The sequence below is a fragment of the Aricia agestis genome, chromosome 21 (assembly GCF_905147365.1).
Source record: "Aricia agestis chromosome 21, ilAriAges1.1, whole genome shotgun sequence".
Lineage (NCBI taxonomy): Eukaryota > Metazoa > Arthropoda > Insecta > Lepidoptera > Lycaenidae > Aricia > Aricia agestis.
In genome coordinates, this window is record NC_056426.1 from 5,495,907 (window position 1) to 5,506,670 (window position 10,764).

At 34.8% G+C, this 10,764-nt stretch overlaps 1 protein-coding gene across 3 annotated transcripts in view; it reads right to left on the minus strand.

The window, feature by feature from the left end:
- LOC121737708 (P3 protein-like) overlaps nt 1–9,957 on the minus strand; it is a 32,632-nt gene extending 22,675 nt beyond the window's left edge. For all 3 annotated transcript variants that reach the window (XM_042129390.1, XM_042129392.1, XM_042129391.1), the window contains exon 1: nt 9,880–9,957. The gene's annotated coding sequence lies outside the window, so the exon portion shown is untranslated. The remainder of the gene's footprint in view (nt 1–9,879) is intronic.
- Nucleotides 9,958–10,764: the final 807 nt, after the last annotated feature.

Below are 10,764 nucleotides of genomic sequence, written 5' to 3' on the forward strand. Positions count from 1 at the left end.
ATTACAAAGCATAATATCTTAATCAATAAACATGTAAATAATAGAAATAAATAGTTTCCTTATGAGTTATGACTTGTTAATAAATAGACTAACGAGAAAACCCATTTGTATTACAAATGAAGATACGAGTATTATCAAGTTATGAAAACCCTACGGTCTATGATGAGTTGATGACCTATGCGTAATCGCTATAATATCTAGTATAATGTTATTGAAGCGAAAATGACGTGTCTGTCTGTTTCACCTTGAGTCCCAGGAAAAGATAGTAAGTATTCGTCCTGAAAAAACGTACAGTTCTTGGGCGTCATCTAGTTGATCGATATTATGATATTTTATGACGAATATCAGTGAGTACTCAGAAGAATTGCAATCGATCTAGTATCGATAGCGAAGTTAGATAACAATTAATTATTAAGGTCTGTCAGAACCCAGATAGGTCAATAAATTTAGTTCTCAGAACAATCGCTAGGTTTGTCCGATGTAATATTTTAAGGTGGCATAAAGCAACTTAACGTGAAGAAATATTGCGCAGGTTTAAGCCTCTTCTATATTTGAGTAGTTTGATGTTAATGAAAAGAGGTTTTATTTTAATTAAGAGTTTACTATAGTATAAAGAACAGTCGACTTGTAGTGAAAAAGGGCATTGGGTAACTTTGTATGGACCTGTGGCGTCATTTTTTTTTCCAGCGGCCAGGGATAAAACCATAACTATTTTGTAGCACTACATTAGAGAAACATATATTAGTAATAAAAATTGTTCTAAGTAATATCGGAGCTGAGCTACGATCATTTTAGTATATTTATTTTTGCATCTTATGTTCACAAAATCAATAGTAATTAACGTTACTTTATGGAGTTATCCTTAACAAACAGGCGTAGAAAGGGTATATTAATCTGTTGGATATAATATATTTCTCACTAACTATCGCTCACGACTTCGTCCGCGTCAAATATGAATAATTTTTCATACATATTTTCACACTGGGTTTAACTCTCGTCCGACTTAAATATACCTAGCCAGACTTGAAACTATATTTCATTAGACAGTGGTTTTCAAAGGGCCGGATGCAATATTAGGCAATTATAATTATTGTTCTTGTGTATTAATGTGTTGTGGGTAAAATGACTCTAGGGTGTTGTTCCCATAATATTATAATGTCGATTATTTCCACTATTTAGCGAATTTTGCAGTATGCAAAGTAGTATGATGCCCGACGCCACCAGCTTTCGGCAGAATTTTCAGTCCAGCTTTTAATCTACTTCCCGGCTCATTATAGAATTGTACAGCTGCAGGAATGTTTTATAGAATACTAGCTGTCCCGGTGAACTTCGTGTCACTTTAAAACCCTTCCTGGACTTGTACGAATATTTTAAGACTAAAATCAGCCCAATCCGTTCAGCCGTTTTCGAGTTTTAGCGCGACTGACACATTTGAAAATCCATTTTTATATATAAGACTTCTACGAATATTTTAAGACTAAAATTAGTTAGGTATTAGCCCAATCCGTTCAATCGTTTTCGAGTTTTAGCGTTACTAACACAATTGAAAATCTATTTTTATATATATAGATATACTTATGAGAAGATTAACTATTTACTTACACAAAAAATATGAAAAAATCAAAACGGCCCTCTTTAAGAAATTCGAGAAAAAATGGATTTGCAATTTTTTGCAAAAGCAAAATAAATACTTAGTTAAAAAACTCATTAAATTACGGCGCGGCGCGTAGATTGTATGTTAACCAAAATGTACGAATAACTAAAATTAAAAATAAATGATGAGATGAATAATTAACTGTTCTTGTATCTATATCTACAGGTTGTAACATAAGTGATAATACTTTAGTTAGGGTATACATATGTGTCCCTTGTATAAAGTTCACTCTGAAAAGAGCAGGGCTCAAAGACCAAAAAAAATTTTTTTGTGATTTGCGCGCCTGGCGTTTCCCCATACAAAAATGAAAAAAAAAAAAAACTTTTTCAGCGCTACTACTTTCACTGTAAACTCTTATACACGGGACTCATACACAGTACACACCCTAAAGTATTATCACTTAGTATTGTTATACCCTGTATACTAATATTATTAAGTTGAAGTGTTTGTGTATTTGGAAAGTGCTAATCTCAGGAACTGCTTGTTCGGTTCGAAAAAATATTTTTTCGTTGGATAAGCCATTTATCGAGGAAGGCTTTAAGCTAATAAATAACGCCGTTTTATTGTATTTTCCTGAATATTCATGTTATGATTGAACTTACGTTTAGTTGAAAATACGAACTTAAAATGCCTAATATCTCGGCTCCGATATAGTTTAGCTATATGTCCCCCACAATAAAGTTCACTCCCCTTGAAGAGCGCCGCGAGATTTGAAAATGACGCCAATATTACCCAAACCCCTTTAAATGCCCCCATACAAGCTAGTAAGTTTAAGCTTTTCTAGCAAAAGCCTAATGTGTTAATCCAAAGCTTTAACAATCACCACACCAAATTACATCAAACTCAGTTCAGTAAGTTGTGAGTTGTAAGTTTGTGACTTGTGACTGACGAATTAACAAACAAACATCTCACCAAACCACATACTTATTATAGAATCTACTAACCCTACTAACACTACTAACATACTTATATAAGCTAATTGTTACTAAATATCTCTAACAAATCTATGGACAAATTAGTCTGAAATAAAGTTTTATTTATTTATTATTATTTATTTATTATTACTAAATAGTAAATAGTTACTGCGTACACCTTAAGGTGATGTTAACATTTCTGTTTCAACTTTTCTTTTGCCTGTAGGCTTTAAAGCCTATTTATATATTACTTAAGTAATAAAAAATAAATGAAGGACTATTGCGAAATTTAAATTCATTTCCATTTTCAAATAATTTCGTGCCCTCACAACCGGTCTACCTCAACCTCATGAATCAAGTCACACACATAAGATTGTGAAGGGGACCACAGTTGCACAACATCCAATGTTATTACAACGTCACGTACGTTACAACCACCTCTCAGAATAGGAGTGACAATCGCCTGAGGGCTGAGTGGTTTTTGAAACTGGTATCACAATAATATTATGTTAAGGTTATACAAAGGTATTTGCACTACATATTATTGTTGAAGTTGTATGCAAGAAAAACATTGCAGCGAAAGTCAAAATTCTCGGCTGCAATTATTTTATTTGATAACATTCTAGAATAAATAATTTTATAGCTTTGTTGTAAATTTTATTAAGTCTAAATTGGTCAAATGCCGTTGACTCTGTTTTGATGAAAAGCATGAATATATTGCAAGATAATTGAGTCATATTAATTGGAATATTTTGGAATAGAATTCTAGAAAAGGACATAGCTCAGTCTCGTCCCGGAAAATGTACAGTTTCCGTGCGAGAAACCAATAAGGCAGTATTCTTTTCTACGTATCTATTAATTAATAGAATGTAAGGTAACGTTTAAAATTAAATGTCAACTACATTCTTCCTGGATACATTTTTCTAAATTATTTACAGTTTTAAGCATATGAACTATTGGAATATAGTTTTACACAGAATATATAATAGTACAAGTAGTTTTAATGTAAACACAGGTAGTAATTATTGCAAGGAAACTCCGCCTATAGTACCTAATCATTATTACTCTATTATAACTTTAACTACATACTTAAATATCATGAAGGTCGAATAACGAGTCACGATTAAGCAGCAAAGTACGAGATATTTGCTGCAAATTCTGCACGATGTTTGTATTCTCAAGAATTTCTTAGTGTCTAAACACACTAGGCCGAAGTTACGCGGCGTAATTTCCGCTTAAAATAAAAATAAAAATTATGGAGAATTTAATAAGATTTAATTTCATCATAGAATATTTTTGCTACAACGCTTAGTTTTTTAGTTATTGGCGAAAAACCAAAAATTGAGACCTTCGTCGCTTGACGTCAGGTCTTTTAGTAAGTATGTTTTATCCCTAACCACCCTGAATAAGTTCCTGCAGAAATCCCGGTTAACCGGGAGCGGGAATTCCCGCTCACGCATGCTTACAATTACTACTTGGTTGACTGAGCCACTGAACTATGTGGAAATTAACGAAAACAAGTTGTGCTAATATACACCTTTTTAATTAAGTAATTTTAAAGTTATCTTTTTCATTACGACTTGATGCAATAATTTTTATTCGAGTTGGATAATGCGCAATAAAAATAAAATAAATTGATAAGTAAGACGTGTAAAATATTTTAAACTAGCTGTTGCCCGCGACTTCGTCCGCGTGGACTTCAGTTTATAGCGCGCGATGTTAACAAAATTGGTGTCAAAAGCTTTTATAAAAAAAAACCCTGGTGCCCCTTAAATCAAAACAGCTGTGCAGTGTGCACATAATATTTCATTTTTTTAATTAAACTTTATATTTTATGCCAAATTTTAAAGCTTATTTAGCCCCCCAATTACACAACCTTACCCATAAACTATTTATCATTGATAGCTTTAAGGTTACGTCACTGTATATAAAATAAAGTACCTACTGACTTATTAAATAACGTAAAAAAGAAATAACAATCGAAAAAAATCGAAACTGAAATGTATGATGATACCACCTCTTATAGAAAGATGTTGGGCAAGCGTTAGCGCGATGTAAGAGACGCACGGCGCCATCTAGTATGAACTTAATTTGAACAAATTTTCGTATTTTCACCCCCTTACAACCCTTTTTTCCATTAAAAAAGTAGCCTATGTCCTTTCTCAGGCTTTAGACTATCTGTATACAAAATTTCATTACAATCAATACAAGTGAAAGCGAGACAGACAGACAGAGATACTTTCGCATTTATAATATTAGTATAGATTCACCATGATAATTTGGGAGGAGGATAGGAAGTAGGAAGGAAGGGAGTAGGAGTTTCCGTAAATAGGAAGTTACATAATTATCTATATATATAAAACTCAAAGGTGACTGACTGATTGACATAGTGATCTATCAACGCACTGCCCAAACCACTGGACGGATCGGGCTGAAATTTCGCATGCAGGTAGATGTTATGACGTAGGCATCCGCTAAGAAAGGATTTTGATAAATTCCAACCCCAAAGGGTTCAAATAGGGGATGAAAGTTTGTATATAATAATACTTCTTAACGCGAGCGAAGCCGCGGGCAAAAGCTTGTTAATTATATACTTAAAATAGACTTGGTTAAAATTATGATAATCTTAAATTAAGTAAGAAAATATACTAGATTATAATCTGGTTTTATATAGAATAAATAAGTCAATAATTATTTTAAGATAAGTAGTCTATTTAGTACCTACAACATGTGTATTATTGTGTAATGTCAAATGTGTATATTGTGTATACGTATGTTATGTTTTAATCGACGTATAAAGTCACTTGAATAACAAATTAAAAACATTAATGTTATGATGACTTTTAAAAACAACGAGTTTACATAAAACATTTTAAACTCTACAGCCTCACTTTATAAACAACCTAAAAATCTATACTAATATTATAAATGCGAAAGTATCTCTGTCTGTCTGTCTGTCTGTCTGTCTGTCTGTCTGTCTGTCTGTCTCGCTTTCACGCCAAAACTACTGAACCGATTGCAATGAAATTTTGTACACAGTTATTCTAGAGTCTGAGAAAGGACATAGGCTACATTTTGATGTGGGAAAATATCTTATTTCCATGAAAATATCGATGAAAATTACTTCGCATTGCGCGTGGCCAGCGCTCATCCCGGGGGTCCTGGGTTCGAGTCCCGCAGGCGGAACAAAAAGTTTTCAATGTTCCTGGGTCTTGGATGTGTATTAAAATAATATTTCAAAAATCTTAAATATATTTTATGTATAATATTATAAAAAATCCAGAAATATATCGACGCGATGCAATGAACATTTTAGTTCTAATACGATTCAACAGATGGCGCTTTTTTTTACTTCGTTGTTACATAGAACTAATCATACTTATTAGTTATTATGTTTTTGTTTATAGTTTTTAATACGTTAGAATATTATGTTTAATAATATTATCACTTGCTATAATAATAATCAATCTATCTTATCTTATAGAACTCCTACTGCATTTCTAAGGAGTTCGAGTGTGTTGTGTTGGCCTATATTCCATCCAGAAAATATATCAATGCAATCAGCAATCAACATTTTAATTCTAATATATGAAAACAGATGGCGCTTTATTTTTTTACTTCATTATTATAACAGAACTAATCATACCTACTTTATTATATATTATTGTTTTTATTCATAACTAGCTGTTGCCCGCGACTTATAAATACTGCGAAATATACTGCGAAAGTATCTCTGTCTGTCTGTCTGCCTGTCTGTCTCGCTTTCACGCCAAAACTACTGAATAGATTGCAATGAAATTTTGTACACAGTTATTCTAGAGTCTGAGAAAGGACATAGGCTACATTTTGATGTGGGAAAATATCTTATTTCCATGAAAATATCGATGAAAATTACTTCGCATTGCGCGTGACCAGCGCTCATCCCGGGGGTCCTGGGTTCGAGTCCCGCAGGCGGAACAAAAAGTTTTTAATGTTCCTGGGTCTTGGATGTGTATTAAAATAATATTTCAAAAATCTTAAATATATTTTATGTGTAATATTATAAAAAATCCAGAAATATATCGACGCGATGCAATGAACATTTTAGTTCTAATACGATTCAACAGATGGCGCTTTATTTTTTTACTTCGTTGTAACATAGAACTAATCATACTTATTAGTTGTTATGTTTTTGTTTATAGTTTATAATACGTTAGAATATTATGTTTAATAATGTTATCACTTGCTATAATAATAATCAATCTATCTTATCTTATAGAACTCCTACTGCATTTCTAAGGAGTTCGAGTGTGTTGTGTTGGCCTATATTCCATCCAGAAAATATATCAATGCAATCAGCAATCAACATTTTAATTCTAATATATGAAAACAGATGGCGCTTTATTTTTTTACTTCATTATTATAACAGAACTAATCATACCTACTTTATTATATATTATTGTTTTTATTCATAACTAGCTGTTGCCCGCGACTTCGTCCGCGTGGACTTTAGTTTATAGCGCGCGGTGTCAACAAAATTTGTGTCAAATTTAAAAACTTTTTAAAACCCTGGTAAGTGGTACCCCTCTTAGGGCCGCGCAGCGCACTACATCGGAATGGCAGCGCTGAAAGTGCTTGCCTCGCCGCTGCCATTCCGGTGTAGCGCGGCCCTTAAAAGGATACAACAGCGGCTAGAGAAATGAAAAAAAAGTACGTGTAATATCTATAGCTGTCTCCCTTACCTCAAGCCTATACCGCAGAACGCGATAGAGACAACTGCAGAAAATCCAGAAGATCAACGATTCGTTGTCCCCTGATTCCTTCTCCAAAACTTAACCGATTTAAGTACTTTTTTCATTAAAGATTAAAAAAAGGCTTGAGCTGTGTTCCTATGTTTTGCTTTTTTTGTATAATCTAGCCAAATCTGTTTTCTGGACGTTTGAACACAGTGGAAAATCTGGCCATTTTTTTGGGTTTTTGAACGTTCATATCTTATTTAATAATTAAATTATGAAAAAAAAAAAAAAACATAGGGACATTGTATTAGTGGCCGTAGATATTCAGGAAAAAAAATATAACTCTACTAGCATTATCCAGGGAGGAAACAGGGGACAACGTTTGTATGGAAAAAAGGGCGGTGTGGAATCCTCTTAATTAATCAAAATACCCAAAAACAGCTGTGCAGTGTGCACATAATCTGTACTAATATTATGAATGCGAAGGTATCTCTGTCTGTCAGTCTCGCTTTCACGCCAAACGCCAAAACTACCGAACCGATTGTAATGAAATTTTGTATACTGATAGTCTAAAGCCTGAGAAAGGACATAGGCTACTTTTTTACTGGAAAAAAGGGTTGTAAGGGTCGTAAATTTGTTCAAAAAATTCATAATAGATGGCGCCGTGCGTCTTCTACATCGCGCTGACGCTTGCTCAAAAGTCTTTCTATAAGAGGTGGTATCATCTTACATTTAAGTCTCGATTTTTTTCGATTGTTATATCTATTCTACGGTATTAAATAACTCAGTACTTTATCTGTGCAGGCAGTGACGTAACCTTAATACCAAATTTCACCAACGACTGTTAAAGTTAATGCTCGAATTAGTATCACGTTAGCTGTTTCGTTTTTCATATGAATGAAAGAGAAGACAGGATATTTTAACAAGCTGTTAACACTAACAGACGTTGGTGAAATTGGGGCTAAACCTATCAATGATAAATAGTTTATGGGTAAAGTTGTGTAATTGGGGGGCTAAATAAGCTTTAAAATTTGGCATAATATATAAAGTTTAACATACAAAAATGAAATACTTATTGTTTGCACACTGCACAGCTGTATTGATTTAATGGGTACCAGGGTTTTTTTTATAAAAGCTTTTGACACCAATTTTGTTGACATCGCGCGCTATAAACTGAAGTCCACGCGGACGAAGTCGCGGGCAACAGCTAGTATATTATATTTTAATAAACAAGTCATTATGACTAATCAATCAAGGAAAACCCACCTCCTTCCTCTTGGAAGTAGGTTAAAATTGCGTCAAATGATATAAAATTATAGCGCATTTCTTTGGGGTAAAGGCGATAAAGAAGAGTAGAGCCAAATAGTGCGTTAAAGTCTTTTCAATGGCGTCATCTGCTTTATCTTTCTCTACCGCGATATTATAACTTATGGATCAGCTGCCTACATTCAGTGCCGAATTTTTTTTTTTTTTTGAGAGTAGGCCACGTTCTTTGCACCGCACCATGTGGCATGTACCTAATCTGTAAGACCTCTATGGACGCTGCCGCCCTAGGCCGTGTCCTTTATCGGCCTATTTATAAATACAGGGCTGCCTACATTAATATATTAATAATTGTAATAAAAACTACTATATTTATGTATTGTACGACTCTCCACTGTGCAGAATTAATGATAGGCTTAGGAATGCCTAGGAGATTAGTAGCAAATCCTCATTAGGGAAACGGAAGCTTTAATCACAGATATAACTAAAGGATAAACTCTTATGCAGGGGTATGAGCTGTTAGCAGTGGGGTAGCAAGCCTAAGGTGCCTGTAAAGTCAGGGTACCCTGCTCAAGCAAAGACTTAGAATTCTTTATGCTTAAGTGACAAAAAGATGTAAGTTGTATTTAACATTTAGCAAGCATTAGAGGCATTACGGAGCCCTGTTAAAAGTTAGATGATGCCCAGTCTAAATACAAATAAAATAATTTACTAGATGACGCCCGCAACCCCGTTGCGCCTAAATTCGTTTATCTTGCGGGAACCGTACATTTCCTGGATATGACTGATACGAAGTTAGCTATGAATATGGCTATTGTGGACATTCAAATTGAGGTTAGGCACTAGTCACTACTCGTAGGGTCAAAGGTACCTTTCGACTAACAGCCTTACAATCGAATGCAGAACGAAGACATGAGAATTGGACCTTGCAGACGTTTAAGGTCTCTAAGGGCCAGGCCACAAGCCCACAACACTGCGTTGCGACGTCACATCGCAAAAAATACATTGCTTTTCAGAGGTTGTTTTTGCGATACGACGTCGCAACGCAGTGTTGTGGCTCCTTCTTTCTGCGATTTAATTTTACGTCTATTAATAGCATGCTTGATTAATGAGTAATGACCATTCTTGTAAGAATTATTAACTTATTACTCAGCTACATAATATTATGTACGTAATGTAAGTCTTCAAAGTTGCGTGAGACTATAATAATATTATGTATGTGCCAAAATAGGGACAACAATATATTTTGCGTGCGAATGTTTGTTTACTGCTCGACTATTATATTACATCACATCACAGTGCGCTTTCTCTCGTGTCAACTTACCTTATGTGATATGTCGTAACGAATTCTTTAGAAAGTTTTTTTTGTAACTGGTAACACTACACTACGTCTTGGCCGGTCATCGGTGACTGGCGGAATTCTCGATCGCCTTGCAAATTCCAGTGTTGTCAGCGTTGGGAAATAAATTTGCCATTATCGTATTTGGGAGACGATATTTTGAACGCGTGATTCGCAATAAATAAGTTATTTTTTTTAAAGCGCCTATGCTGTCCCACTGCTGGACGAAGGCCTTCCCCAAGTCCTTCCATTCATCTCGATCCAGCGCCACCGTCGGCCAACCTGGCTTGTAAGTTGTATGTGTCAGTTCATCGCGCCATCTTTTTCGTGGTCGGCCAGGGCGCGACGCGGCGGTGTCGTCCAGTTAATTATTTATTACATTAAAATCCAATTTAGAACATGAATGTTCATCTATTTATGAATGTTTTAAGCATATCTGATCATAAGGATGTTATTGAGTTTAAATTGTACAAGTATTTCAGCACCAGCTTCAGAGTGGAAAAAATCCAAAAGAAATTGTTAGTTGTTTACACACGAACGAGTTTAATTAATTATGACTTTATGTAGTTTTGCTTAGCTAAACAGCAAAATTAAGCTTTCCCCGTTCGAATGACATGAGACATGAAATGAAACGGTTAAAAATTAACGCTTTTTAACCGTCTACATGAGGCCTACCACCGTGCACCGGTACGGGAACTAGCCCGGCGAATGGCGATTACGTAGTAACCATCGCTACTCGCACTCACTCAAATTTTGCCCAAATCTGGGCAAATTCCGCAAGACGGTATCACTGAAAGTTCCGGTGCCGCGGTCACATCTAGAGTACCCGAGTGGGGCAAATCATCGTCGAAGGTCAGCCAGATTCGCGACTGCCACCTC